This window comes from Clarias gariepinus, chromosome 19, assembly GCF_024256425.1.
Source record: "Clarias gariepinus isolate MV-2021 ecotype Netherlands chromosome 19, CGAR_prim_01v2, whole genome shotgun sequence".
In the NCBI taxonomy this organism is placed as follows: domain Eukaryota; kingdom Metazoa; phylum Chordata; class Actinopteri; order Siluriformes; family Clariidae; genus Clarias; species Clarias gariepinus.
In genome coordinates, this window is record NC_071118.1 from 1,497,085 (window position 1) to 1,512,128 (window position 15,044).

At 39.8% G+C, this 15,044-nt stretch overlaps 1 protein-coding gene across 1 annotated transcript in view; it reads right to left on the bottom strand.

Moving 5' to 3' along the window:
- sgcd (sarcoglycan, delta (dystrophin-associated glycoprotein)) overlaps window positions 1-10,331 on the bottom strand; it is a 222,985-nt gene extending 212,654 nt beyond the window's left edge. Inside the window, exon 1 of the mRNA XM_053478375.1 lies at window positions 10,271-10,331. The gene's annotated coding sequence lies outside the window, so the exon portion shown is untranslated. The remainder of the gene's footprint in view (window positions 1-10,270) is intronic.
- Between the last annotated feature and the right edge of the window lie 4,713 nt (window positions 10,332-15,044).

Consider the following 15,044-nt stretch of genomic DNA (forward strand, 5'->3'; position numbering starts at 1 on the left):
TGCTATCATCAGAGGATCATGAGTTCGATTCCTAGGTGATGCCTGAGAGAACATATTGACCATGCTCTCTCTAGGGAGGGGGTGGCATAATTGCACTCCAACATTAATCATTACGACACCGGACAATCCTGGGCACCTGTGAACTGTCACTGGCGCCAGTCCCTGTCGTCTGAGTGTGTTAACGGTAAAGGAGCGACAGTTTAAATATATATATATTTTTAAAAACAAACAGTTGGCAGCTTCAAATGTGTCAGATGAAGCTTGATTGACAGCTGTCACTGATGTGGATGGTGCCTGGTCAGACATAACTTAATTAGGGAGAAAATTGGGGAAAACATCATCAAACATCATCATCACAATGTTTTGTGAAATTTTGATCCATCTGCCTTGGGCGACGCAAACTTCCCACCCTGGAGATATACCTGTAAGTTACTTAAGGTTGCCAGATTGACACCCAATTCGCACCCGATTCACACACGCTACAGACAATTTGAGAACACTAATTACCCTTACCTGCATGTCATTGGACTGTAGGAGGAAACCAGAGTACCTGGAGGAAACCCACCAAGCATGGGGAGAACATGCAAACTCCATGCACACAAGGGGGGAATTGAACCCCTTACCCTGGATATGCAAGGCGACAGTGCTAACCGCTAAGTCACCGTGCCGCCCATCACAAGTTAATTATCATCACATTCTCCCTTGCGTTAGTCTATAATAGTAATACTATTTTTTTATATGTTGGTCTAAACTTAAAAGCTAATGGTGTTGTGTCAGAAGTCATGAAGTTCTTATTAAGTAAAGTGTTACTGGAGTTCTTCAATACTGTACAAGCTGAATATATATATATATAAAACTAGCCACTTGAGATGAGAAGAGAAACGGGAAATATGTTTTCCTCCGCCTCATTTCTCCCAGCAGCCTTTTGAAACGGTTTATTACTGCTACAGAGATCGTACAGACCAAACAGGGTACAATAGATGAGAAGACGGCAGTGTTCTGTATAGCGTGACCCCAGCCTAGCGGGTCAGGGTCAGAAAGGTCAGTCTGAGCACTGCCGAAATAATGAGTATAACAACTGCATTTGGGACAGCGTGCAGACATGAGGATGAGCTGGAAGGTACAGTAGATCAATGACCTGTCAGCTACATCATCACAACAACGAGAACAACAAAAACAACTCAAATAAAAATAAAGACTTCCAACATGGTCTAGGGAATTATCTGGAACAGTGAGGTGTGAAAGGCCCGCATGTCACTCTTAGGTATTATTCATGTGCTTGCTGCGCGACAATTTGGCGCCCGGTTTGAAGTCTCTGACTGGCACATGATTCGTTGTCACCGCTGAGCACATTTGCAAATATTAACTATCACATAAACAGAGCGCGTTGCCCGAAATGCCTAATCGGCGAGTGTCTCTGCCATGCTGGAGGCGCATGTGAGCTCACTGTGGGAAATGCACTGGCAAAGAGACGCAAGAGAACCGCAAGGAACAGCCAGAGCCCTAATTAGGGAGGGATGATAAACGAATCCGACCTGGATCCCATGAGATACACATGACCGCGCGCGCGTTTGTGTTAAACTGGAACGTCCTACTGTTTCTTGTCATCAGATTGAATTTGGTGATCAAGGCTTTCATTTTGCAACTATTTCCACAAGAAGTGTCCACCAGGGGCTGAACTAACCCTGAGGGATGTCAGTGCTTAAATATCTATTTGAACAGAATCCTGGTGTGTTTTCCTTTCATTTAGAAAAGTGAGAACACTAAAATCGCAGTTGGGTGCAGAGCTGAGCCGGGTGGGTTTTTGGTTTGTTTTCACTCTACCCTGAAACTCTAGTATGGTCTGATTGCAGTGAGAAAGCAATTCAGTCCGGAAAAGACCAAACTGCACGAGTTAACCCAAACATGAGCTGCTAAACTGAGCCAACAGGACAAAGCTGAAGTGGTTTGAAAAGGGGAATCCTGGATATTTATGCTGAACCTGAATACAAACCGTAAAAATGATGTTAATATGACTATTGACTCCGTGTTCTCCTTCTGAATTCTAAGACCATGTAAAAGGTTTTGTTAAATTTTTTTCGGTCATTTTTTGACTAATGAACAAAAGAGATTTTTAAGACTTTTTTAGCCATTTACTGGTTAGCGCTGTCGCCTTGCGCCTCCAGGATACGGGTTCGATTCCCACCTGTGTGCACCGAGTGTGCATGGTAGGTTTCCTCTGGGTACTCTGGTTTCCTTCCCACAGTCCAAAAATAAAACATGCAGATTAGGCTAGTTGGCGTTCCCAAATTGCTCATTGTGTATGAGGGACACCTATCCAGGGACACCGACGACGACGTAAAATGGTATAGACGATGAGTAAATGAGCTTTCACAACCGAGGATACCATACTGTACTGTATCATACCCTCGACCACCTTTTCCAGCGGACCCGGCTACAGTATGCTGATCCATACCCGGGTATGTGTTACAGAGCATTCTCCAATCCCTAGTGTGAAAGCAGCTAACACACAAAAAAACGATCAACTTTATCTCTATTACCAGTTTTAGACCTCTCAAACAGACTAATAGGTGAGAATGACACCAACTCTATAGAGTTTTATTTGCTGCATCGTCCGGTAACAATCTCCAACAGCTACTGTATAAGAAAATATGACTGGACTGTATATATGAAGGTATCGCCACACTCAATATGCCTCGGCATGACAAATTTATAGATGTTTCTCTTGCTACGGGATATTCATGTCGTAATTCATGTGCTGGACCAATGCCAGCAGACGTGTTGTGTGTATTTATGGTGGATTATAATATTTTATTAAATCAATGCATCACCAGCCAAGTCAGTGTGTTATAACTGAAGTCGTGTGCACTGAGATGTGCTGGCGTTCCTGCTTGTGGCAATATATATATATATACTTTTTTCCAGACAGGATTTTCTGCATTAGAACATGTTGCCAATGTGCAAGCACACATGCGGTAAAGTCAAAGCCTCAGGATTACGCAGCTTTAATTTAGCAATGCTAGCACACCCGACATTATTCAGGAGGGGAACATCAAAGACACGTCCAAGGCACTTTGTCTTTTCCTCTCGGAGCTGTTTCAGCTGGTGGAAATTGACATATCCCATCATCCTCCCATCCCTTTACGCGTGCTCTGCATCGGCCAGAGGGCTTTTGTAACAATTTCACTGCAAAAAGGTTGAGAGCTCCTGACTCGCTCTGATACACCACAAACACAAGCACATATACATAAGAAAAGACGAGACCGTGAGTTGAGTGGACCGAGTTGAAATCAACTTTCGCAACCATGTCAGCTACTTGGTGTTAATGTAATGCTTGGTTAAGCCTAATAAATGGATATTTAGCCAATAACACCAACATTGTGTAAGAGGTGGGGAAAGTGCTTAAACAACTGTATTTACAGATACTAATTATTTACACAATCTTACAGTAGGTAGTAATACTGTATATAAACATTTACACTTTGGATCAGTGGGAAAGAAACCTATTATTATTGAAAAAGGTGTGGAAAATCATGATCTGCATTTAAACTGGTGTGTGACCTGTAAACCTAAATAAAGTTGGCCACAAGTCGATAGAATATTAAATCGAATCAATTTGTGCCGTAGCTGATTCAGTGGTGTCATCAGGTTGTGGAAGCCTGAGGGTTTTATTTAGAAAAAACATAAGCCAAAGCTAACTAAGAGCAGATTTATTCCTAACATCTCTAATGTTACCTACTGTAGAATAGCAAGGTAGTGTATTATTTGGTTAGCACTGTCACCTCGCACCTCCAGGGTCAGGGTTCAATTCATGTGCATGAAGTTTGCATGTTTTCCCCGTGCTTGGTGGGTTTCCTTCCACAGTCCAAAGATTGACATGCAGATTAGGCTAATTGGCGTCCCCCAAATTGCCTGTAGTGTGTGTGATTGTGTGTACTGTATGCGTGTGCTCTGTGATGAATTGGCACCCTGTCCAGGGTTCCTGGGATAAGCTCCAGGCCCCCCGTGACCCTGTATACAGGATAAAGTGGTATAGTCGATGAGTGAGTGAGTAACTGGAATGGTAAGATACAAGCTTGCCTACAACAGCTAGCTTAACAACAAGGCTTAACCATTTATTATGCAAAATTCAATTTTTAGTCAGTGTTAGATGTTCACACAGGTCTCCAGTGTGCCCAGAAAAAACATTCCCTGCTTTTTCCATTGGTGTATTGAACTGGAATTAAAAAAGCCAACTAGATTTTCTTTTTTAATATGACCCCCCGCCCATGGCTTGTTACTCAGCTGCAGTCGGGGGGCGTGGCTCAGCATTGGCTCATTATACAGACGCTGGAAAATAGTTATAGTTATAACATATTGTTATCTAAAAGGAGTGCACTGATAAGTATTAGTGGTGATAAGTGGGCCAGGGGTAGCTCAGTGGTTAAGGCATTGGACTACGGTTCGGAAGATCACAGGTTCAAACCCCACAACCACCAAGTTGCCACTGTTGGGCCCTTGAGCAAGACCCTTAACCCTCAACTGCTCAGATGTGTAATATAAAATTAAAAATAAGATAAAAATGTAAGTCGCTCTGGATAAAAGCGTCTGCCAAATGCCTAAATTTATTGGGTCTCACCCCGAGTTTAGATTTGTTAGGAATTTAAATATGATCTTGCACTAACCTGTCAATAATCTTCTTTACCAAAAGTTATACAAGGGGCGTTCAAGTCAAAGCAGGACTTGTGATGAAATTTCTTGTAAAGGAAGGCGCAAAAGCTATTGACATTCTTCAAGCACAGTACGGTGATGAGACTCTTAGCTGCAGTAAGACATTCGAACAGTGCAAACATATTAAAGTCCATTAATGATGGTCCCGACTGAGGTGGCTCATCCTGACCTCACCCCAAGTCATTTACACATACTTGGAAAAGTCATTAATGGAGTTCCTGGGAGGCCGGCATTTCAGATCTGAATCAGACAGGCAGTCCGATCCTGGCTCCAGCGTACTGAGAAAACTTTTTATCTTGATAATCTCTAAGCACTTGTGAAACACTAGTGCATTAGTGTAGCAGGGGATTATACAGTATAAAGAAATAAACTGAGTTTTTTACTCTTTGAACTGTGTCCTGTTATTCTGCAATTAAAAGTCCCAAGTTGACTTGAACAGCCCTTGTAGAAATACCGTATGTAAAGTCAAAAATACAGATCTTTTTAGAAATGATAAAAGCGCCTTATTTTTATTTAACACATTTTATGAATAACAACGATAAACTTAGAAATGAATCTTTTATCGAGTCTTTTAATAATTTCAGATAGCTGAGATATCTGCTTATGCAAGTGCTACTGAGACCCGAGTTCAGCGCTTCACAGATTTTATTTTCAAGCCTGTAGGATTCACTGGGGAGCTGCTTCTTTTTTAAACAGTATCCCGGAATGAATTCGAGTTGGATGAAGTATACAGGAAAGCGAATTTGCTCAAACATCTAAGATAAGCCTCGGCGCTTCCGTGCTGTGGGAAATGAATAAGGAATACGGAAATGACCTCTGCTGAAACATGGCAATCAACTGCGCGTGCAAATGCAGTCGAAGTCGCGCACTCGTGAGCTCAGCATTGTCGACTTGTTTAAAGAAGCGGACAGCGTGTCTGGATTTCTTCAGTGGCCTGCTTCTATTCACAGCACTGCAGGCCAACACTCTCTAATGGTGTGTTCTATATTTGCACTTTCATGGTTGACATCCCTTTAAACAGACACTGATATACAAGCGCGTTCGCATCCCCACACACACACACAGACACAGACATAGTCTCCGGCAAGGTCGAGAATGGTAACTTCTTTGCTAAACTTAAGTACTTTTTGGTGTATTTGTCTTGAACTTGAGCCTTATTAAAACTGATTAATCTTACTAAAAGCTTAACTTGAACTCCTTACATCTTGGTGGACTTTTTTTCTGGACTAAAAGACGAGTAACAGTTTAGAATTCGTCATCTGCTCTATTTTTAGGCTACACAGTATAGTTAACGCTGCACTGTAGCTATCCGTGTGCGTGGAAGTTGAGGCCGAGTGCACCTAGCCCTACGGCAATAAAACTTTCAGTATGCTGGAGTAAACAAAACCTTGATGAAATGAGATGTTTTTTTGTTTTTTTTTAACAAGACCTCCAAATCATGTACAAGCATACATTTTACTAAGTTAGCCTGTTTTCTTTGCTAATGCAAGGTAGGGGTCATTCCCATGGTTCTAGAGCGCTATTGCTCCCAGTTCTCTAGGGTCCTATGTTCATAAGGGAAACCTGAAAAAGCTCTCTATTTGCTTACCAGGTCTTGGGCTTTCATGGGAACTCATCAACGCCGGCGTGTCCTCAATCGTATATAGGGGTGTGTGGGGACGTGCAGATTTAATCAATTTCTAATTGGTGTTCCCAAATTGCCCGTAGTGTCTGAATGAGTGTGAGTATGTGTGTGTGCCCTATGGGTGTACCCCGCCTCATGCCCTAAGTCCTCTGGTATGGTCCTCTGGGAGCGTACGTATCCTGCCAGGTTAAACTGGTGGCTAATGTACATTTTCTAGACAAGAAGTTACAAAAGCCACAATATCAGCGGCATTTAATTTGCTAACACTTCCTAGCTAAAAGTCCTTTTAATAACACATTAAAATAAGTTTGCTATCAGGATAAACAGTATGTAACTAATTAGCCTGTTTTTGTTTTTTTTCTTGCTAAGGTCAGGTTAGACTAGCATTAACTCTAGAAGCTAGCATACTGTACACGTTATGCTAGTTACTAAAGGCAATGCTAGTCTAACCAGGCATTAGTAAAGAAATCAGGCTAAAATTTCTTCTAGGCAATGAAAATCTAGCTAATGGTTGTTGGTGGTCTTTCAGTTGTTCCCATCAAGGGGTCGGAACAGTTTTTACAACCTGTTGTTGTTATTAGTATTTCGGCTGCTATGTTAATAAACAACTTGGCACGGGTTTTACACCAGATGCCCCTTCCTGACACAATCCTCCCATTTTACCGTGGCTTGGGAGCAGCACTGCGTCATGCGGCTGGGGTTTGGGCACTCGGTGGGAATCAAACTCAGGCCTTCCACATGGCAGGCAAGAGATCTACCTCTGAGCCACCAATGCCGGGGAAGCCGGCGATGCTTAAAACCAGTGCTAGTCATGTACTTACAGACTCAGTGATGTTTCCTTTTGCCGTAGTCACTAATGATAGTTAGAGATTTTTTGTTTTTTTTACTTTGACTTGAGCACATTTTTGAATGGATACTCCTAGAAAGGTTTTCGACAAGTTTTCCGCTGTATCCTTTCACTAAAGTGGAATTTGTTCTGCGCCCTGCTCTCACACCGCTGTAGCTCATGCATTTAATCTGAGACTAAATTTCACTACATGGAGGGATGAAGACTGTACTTTTGATTGGTGAAACCTTGACTTGACAGATACTCGCATTTCTTGGAAGCTTATCAAGAGAGAAATAAAGAGAAGGGGAAAGTGTGTGTGTGTGAGAGAGAGAGAGAGAGAGAGAGAGAGAGAGCGAGATCTAAGTCCTGATTTATCCCACTGGACTCGAGCCAAGACAAGAGGGAGAAGTCTAGGATTTTATAACTGTCTGTCTGATCTGCAGAAATCCTGAGGACCGGAGGATTACTCCCTCCATTTACACTCCGTCACTCGGGGAGGTCTGCTCTCAGCTCTGCTGTAAACGCAGGACACGAAGGGTCGTATTTGTGACATACATGAATTCATGAGCTTACAAAACGACAGCTGGCTCCGTTTGCTTTTTTTGCACCACAGGCAGTGACAGCGTTGATGGAATGTTAAAGACGGCTAGTGTCGGGGGTGGGGGGGTGGGGGTAGGTGTTGTTGGACGGCTAAGTTCCCACTCGCAGGTTCACTCTTTAATGGCTTTGCTCTAGGCGAGTTCCATAACTAAAATTCATTGACAGTCATTAGATTAAAGGCTAACGGTCTGCGTGAGGACAATGCTACGTGACATCCACAGTGACTTCCAAAAGCCTGGGGAACCGTTTTCTTTTTTTTTTTTCTTAAAAAAACACATAAAAGTTTTAGAATTTGTTTAATATCTTTAATACTCTAGATTCCACACTACTTAAATTAAAGCAAGTGTGTGATATTGATCAGGTTAATGCCAGTCAAATGTCAGTGTTGCAAAAAAAAAAAGAAAAAAAAGATAATACATAATCATCTATATAATTAAAATAAAGGTTTTGTCTGTACATTATGTATTTTTTTCTGTCTGTCTGTACAGAATTGACTGAATCTCCTGCAGTCCTTAGATCTCTGCCTGAAGTTTAATCTGCACCATCAGTGAATCTAAATGTGGAGTAAAAGTGATGTTATGAACAGTTATGTGTGGGATTTAATAATCTACTTTAAAATAATCTACTAATGCGCTACTGTCTCAATGTAAACAAACACCTGCACCAATAGATATTAATTAGAAAAGATAAAGTGAATATTTTGACTGGGATTAGTTCATATTTTCACTTTGGCTGAAATAACAGCGCTGAAGTGGTATAAGTGAATTTTAACACGCTGGAGTGGTTTTAAGACAAAACTTCATCTTTATCCTTTGATCTACTTTTTCCATTTCTCATCTGTGATTCACTCTCCGATTACCGAACAGGGAGTGTATTTGTCTGAGCACCAAAGAAGGACAACTTAGTGTAAACAAGGCGTAAGATACTCAACCTTACAGAATGGGATTTCTTTGTATTAATAAGTTAGACAGAGAGTTCTGCTGTACAGAGAGACACACAGACATGGACGTGGGCTTTAACCTCAAATAATAATAATAATAATAATAATAATAATATCACTGATTACATTAAAGATCAGCAGATTATTTTTAACTTTAACCTTATAACTGTTTCTACAAACTCAAATGAAACGTACTAACGCTAGTAAATAATAAACACACAATCATTAAACTTGGGCTTAAACCAGGATGTAACACTGAAATTAACCACGAGCATGGGGACGATACAAGGCTCTATACACACGATCCAAAAGACAAAACACTAAAGCACGATACTGTATGTAAAGAATGCTATACTGTAATATTAATTTAATGGGTAAAATGTATGATTTTACAAGTTAGTTTATATTATTAAACTTATAAATGTGACCAAAAGTTGTTACATAAGCACCTCTCTCTCTCTCTCTTTCTCTCTCTCTATATATATATATATATATATATATATATATATATATAAATATATATAAAATGCATAAGTACACTGTATGGTGTTGTTGTTTTTTTTTGGTGATGAATTTGATTCTCATTTGTTTGTTTTTGTGTTTGTTTTTGTGTTTGTTTTTTGTTTTTTTGTGTATGAGCTGTTACTACAGAAATACAGTAATAACATTACAAAATAATTGCATTAATACTTACATAACATTCATGCTACTATCTAAAAGAAATTAAAATAATACACGCCTCCTGACCAATCGGATTCAGGAATTTATCCCCACTACAGTGATGTAAGACTGAGCAAAGTTTCATGTACGCAATAGGACAGTAGGGTGTGAAAGTGGAACGCTAATCAAGAACCGATACACAGCAGGACGTAACCAAGTCTGTAGTGCGTTCGTTTGTCACAGGGTGAGAGTAAGGGTCGTAGGGCGTAAGTTCATGTAAAAGTCATATGGATGTATGGAATATAATATAATGAATGCATTATATACTGTACAGATAACAGAATTTACAGTTTAATCATAAAATGATTTTTCCATTTAAATTTAACTTGGGACATCGTGTTTGAGAGTCATAATAAGGATTATAAATACACAATGGGATTTTTAAAAACTTTAAAAGTAACAAAGTTTTTTTTGTATATATTTTTTTAAAAGCCCAGTATTACCTTATACAGTATAAAGGGGAAAAGAGGAACAGAATATGAAACGACTTAAAAACTGTTTAAATTACACGTGTTATTAGAGTGTCGTGTGGAAAGTCTCTGCCAAATATAGAGGGTTTATTCTTTCCATTTTCCCTTTACGTTTTCAGGATATTCATTGTCCCTTTGTTCCATTTCACACCTCACACACACACACACACACACAGTGCTGTTACATCAGTCAGTGCACCACCTCGGAGCATTCTGCTAACCGAGACTCCAGCCAGTTTAACCTCTAATCCTCTGATGAACTTTGTCTTAATGTTATTTCAAGCTTTTCCCCAAATTAAACGAAAACAGACAAAATGCCCCGAGTGGATTAAAGGCCCACAAACCCAAAAAAACGTCTTGTTTGTTAAGTTTCCTACCGTCTAATGTGTACTGGATTAAATCCTCAGCCTCTGAGACGCTCCCTGAACCCGGTGTCTGACGGACTATCTTTAGACGTTCCGTCCTAAACCGTATACGGTGTTCTCCACCTCCACATGCTAATTTACAGGCCATAACAACAGAGCGCGGCTCAACACAGCTGTCTCAAGTTATCACCAAAGCTCAGTGTACAGCAAGACTCTGCCTGGCCTGAACGGTTATTTAAAGCTACTTATTATACAACAGGGTTTTTTCTTCTTCTTCTTCTTCTTTGTCCTCCTCCACTGCCAGTGTTTCCACCGAATAGCTCCAATATGCAAAAAGATGTTGGCACGGTTAATGCAATTGACCCAAAAACACTCCAGCAGTGCATTTTTCTTCCTGACTCTAAGCGTTAGAGCTAAGTGGTGTGATATATTAATGAAATAAAGTAGTTTATACATACTGGATTGTTAATAGGGTTTGGGCATCGTGACATCAGAAAGCAGTGCATTTTGTGAAATTCGCCATGGTGGATGCTACGTGTTTTGTTTTGCTCTTACCTTGTACATGCTGGCGGTCAGATGCACTAAGGCTATTTGCTTTCTCTTTTTCATTATTATTATTATTATTATTAATAATAAATACATTTTCTATTTAGCAAGCAGGTTGGGGTCGTCGGCAACGTACTGTATCTTCTTCTTAAAAGCAATAAGAGCTGACATGAAGTCATAGGTCTCTTCAGCCAACTGTCAAGATGATAAAATATCAAAATATGGATTAATAGTTGCTGCTGCATGAACAAAAACTCATATCCAAAATTCTCAAACCAAAATCCTGGAGAAATTTCAGGAATGTTAAGCGCGTGATGTCAGATCAAAATGGCCGCTTGGTGCATCAGTATTTTACTTTAAAATGAATTATGCTTGCTATACTAGCTATACTTCTTTGGATCGATGTATGAGGGTGAGTCAAAAATTATTCGCACTCTGGTTAAAACTTTTGTTGTGTTGGCTGCACTTGCATTCAAGGCTACTGTCTCCCTGGTCACTTCCGTGCAGGTGTAGACGTGTTGTATCAGTTAATTTGCGAGCAAAAATAGACAACCCGCTTGTGATTTGCACAAAAGAAGGGCAGTGAGCAGTGATTCCTTTTTTTTTTTTTTTGTGGTCTGAGGGTGTACCTGGTGCCGAAACAACAAACACAAAAGCATCAACAGTAGCATATCTGGAGACGAGACACGGATTCATCACTACGAGTCTAGAAGTAAACGGCGTAGTGTGGAACGGAAACATCTTCAATCGCCAACCGAGAAAAAGTTTAAAAGTCGACTATCAGCTGGAAAATTCATCAGTGCTTACAGTTTTCTGGGATATTTAAGCGTCTGTATTGGAACATTATCAGGAAAAAGATTTAACAATCGATAGTCCTCGTTACAGTGAGACGCTTATCGAAGAGCTGAAGACTAAACTTTGGATTAAACACAGAAGACTGCTTTCCGAGGGCATCATGATCTTGCATCACAATGCACGTCCGCATACTTCTTCATAACTCTGAGATGTTAAAGCGTCCTCACTATAGTCCTGATCTCACTCCATCAAACTTTCACCTGTTTGGTTTCCTGAAAGCAGAATTACGAGGAAGACAGAGGTGCGTTCGTGGCTCGCAACTCAATTAAAAAAAAAAAAAAATTCAATAAGGGAATAGGAACGCTTGTTAACAGATGGACGAAGTGTATTGAAAAGCGAGGAGATTAGGTATTTGTCTTTTCTAAAAGTTAATTGAAGGAAAATCTACAGCCAGAGTGCGGATAATTTATGACTCACCCTTGTTTAGGTGACAACTTTTAGAAATATTACAAGTTAGCTTGTTGGAGATCTCTAACAAAAAGCAAACCCTTATAATGAGACACCCTCATTTCTTATGTTTACATAAATATTTACGGTAATAAAAATAAACATTAAATATATCATTGATCCAATGACGTCATCATAACCTCTGATTATAAACATCCCTGAGGTTTTGGTTTCGGTATTAGATCGACTCCATTTGTTTCATGCCACCTGGGTGGTTTAATTTTATGAATAGCAGCGTTTTTCACTGTTACAGGATGCCCTCAGGGACACGTCGACTCCATCTTTTTTTTTACAGACTCTGTGATCACACACTGTCTGTATCATCAGCTATATAAAGCACACACTTCATTATCTCTATCCATGAAGCCTTAGCACTAGTTACCTCTAGTGAGCTTTTTGCAATATCATTGCCTTAACATCTTTCGACTCCTTTTTGGATTTGTGCTTTAATCTCTGCATCGACTCCCCTTGTCATGTGTTTTGAATTGTGGGTTTTGCAGTTAAACTTCTCTCCCATGGATCCTCACACTCCCCTTCGAGTGGTATTTGTTTCACTCATTAGCAAACCGAGTTGATTTATGCCCTTTATGGAAAATCAATTGCATGGTTCAATTTGTCCAAATGTGCAGCCACGTGAACCTGAACAGGACTTGTTGGTGCATGGAAATGGTCAAGAATAATTCGTTCACTTTATCGACTCAATCAGTGACCGGATCGTTCGCTAACAAAACATTTTGTCCCAAGTTGGCTTTCAGACACCGATAGCAGATGGAAGGTGTTAAGCAGAATAGAAAAATCGGAGCATGACCACACTGCCAGGGCAAGATTCATTGGAAAAGTAATGAGGCATTTCAGCTTGTTATCTGAATATATGTAGATGCTTCGTTAATTGTCAGCCACAACCAAAGAAAAAGTTCCGTCTGCAAAGAAATGAGATCGACACTAACAAGCAGCTTGTACTGTAGAAGTTTAGCTGCTATTATAGAGATAGATACACAGGCTTCACTAGTTCTAAAGGAAATTACCTTCAACGCACTCTTCGTCTATAGGACCGAATGTATAATGGCTAGGCCAGTTGGCATGTCCAGAGAATTAGCCAAATGTAGCAGCTAACCATGTGGGGTCCAGATCACAACGTGCCAGCTTTGTTACTGCTATTTGGCAATGAAACGCACAAAAGGGAAAGCTTCACTAGTTCAAAAGAAAACCACTACCCACTCAGTTAAAAAAACACGGTTACGTGCGTTAACTATGTACCACTTCATCCCTATTCCAAGATGAATGATTCAAGCCTCAGGAGAAAGTCTTTCACTGAAGAACAATCCTTTTGTGGTATCAAAAGTTATTAAATATTCTTTGTTCTTAGGTTTAGCGACAGGGTCCTCTAAGGAATCTCAAAGGTTTCTCTGCTTCACAGGTTTCTCTTTGTCTTGTTTCCATGGTCACTGATATTCACACAATTCTCGATTTGCCGAAACCAAACTAATTAAGATTCAGTTCAAACACACTGTGCATTTTAGAGTTTGAGGAAGCTGGAATATGGACAGCGTCCAGGTACTCGGTGCCAGATGTGTGCATTAGCTGCCAGCGTTGGATAACAGCCTTAAACACTCTTATGAAAAAAGAGGTTTATACGAGTTTACCTCAAGTATCCTAACGTACTGTACACATGGAGAGAAGTCTCAAGTACACCTTACTCAAGGTAGGAAAGGGAGGACATGAAGCGATGCTCCCATCATGCATAGTGTCCGCTGTGCAAGCCTCTGGAGACAGTGTTATAATTTGGGGTTGCTTTAGATATGACTATACATATAATTCGCAGAGTGTAATCGAAGCAAAATGTGACTAAAAGAAATCGTAGAGCGAATAAACCAGAGTTGAAGCCAAAGATAATTAAGATAAAACTTTGTTTTATCCCTGACCTTGACCAATCGCACCTATAAAGGAGAAATTCTGAACCAATAACGAATGATTGTTATTTCGCAAGTGTCCACATACTTTTGTGTATTTTTCTTATTTGTTATCTTAGGTGGTATTTCTTTTTTCTTTTTGTCTCTGAAGCAGTGTGATGTTATGGTTGAATAGTTAGAAAGGAAATCTATAAGGCAAAACAAGGCAACGTTTTGTCTGATGGTATTTTTTAAATTAAACATTAAATAATGTTGTCCAATATCAATCTGTTTGTAAGGACATTTTGTATACTGTACTGTTTTTATTAAATTCTATTGAACTACCAGTAACTTCTTTTGTATGTAGTGGCCAAAATGAGTGGTCCACCGGGGCAGGTATTACACTGCTCCATGCGTGCTGCAGTATATGAGCATTCTGAAAGAGTTTGATTAGATGGTTTAATCTAGATTTAATTGTTTGAAAAATTATAATTTTAGTAAAGCAGCATTTAAAATATTTGCTCATCTGCCAGATTGGTGAGCTAAATTTCTTTATATATGAGGCATTGTTGTTTAATTAGTTTAATCTGCAACGTAGCTCGTCAATCTTTACAGATCGTATTTATGTCAGAGATGATCGGTTCAAGGGATTGTTTGACTTTTTGTGCTGTTTTTTTTCTGATGTCTCTCAGATGTCTTGTTGAAAATTAATATCCATGAAAATCCTGTTCATCAAGGGCATTCAAATTTCATAGAATCTTCTAATAATAATTACGGGCATGTTGAAAAAATATCAGTCCATGCTATAAGACTGATAGCCTCCTGACTGAACGGTTCTAGAGGCTGTGTCATTATTAAAGCTGTCCTGCAACACCGAAAATCTACACTGAAAAAAATCCTGTCGGAAATATCCCAGACTGAAAAATGCTTTCATCTTTTCACGGCTTTATTTCTCGGCTCCTGTTTCAAGCCTGGCCTTCAAACTGTAAAAAAAAAAAAAAAAAAAAAAGAAAGGAAGGTAGAGTGCTCGACGAAAGCCGCTAGCTCAG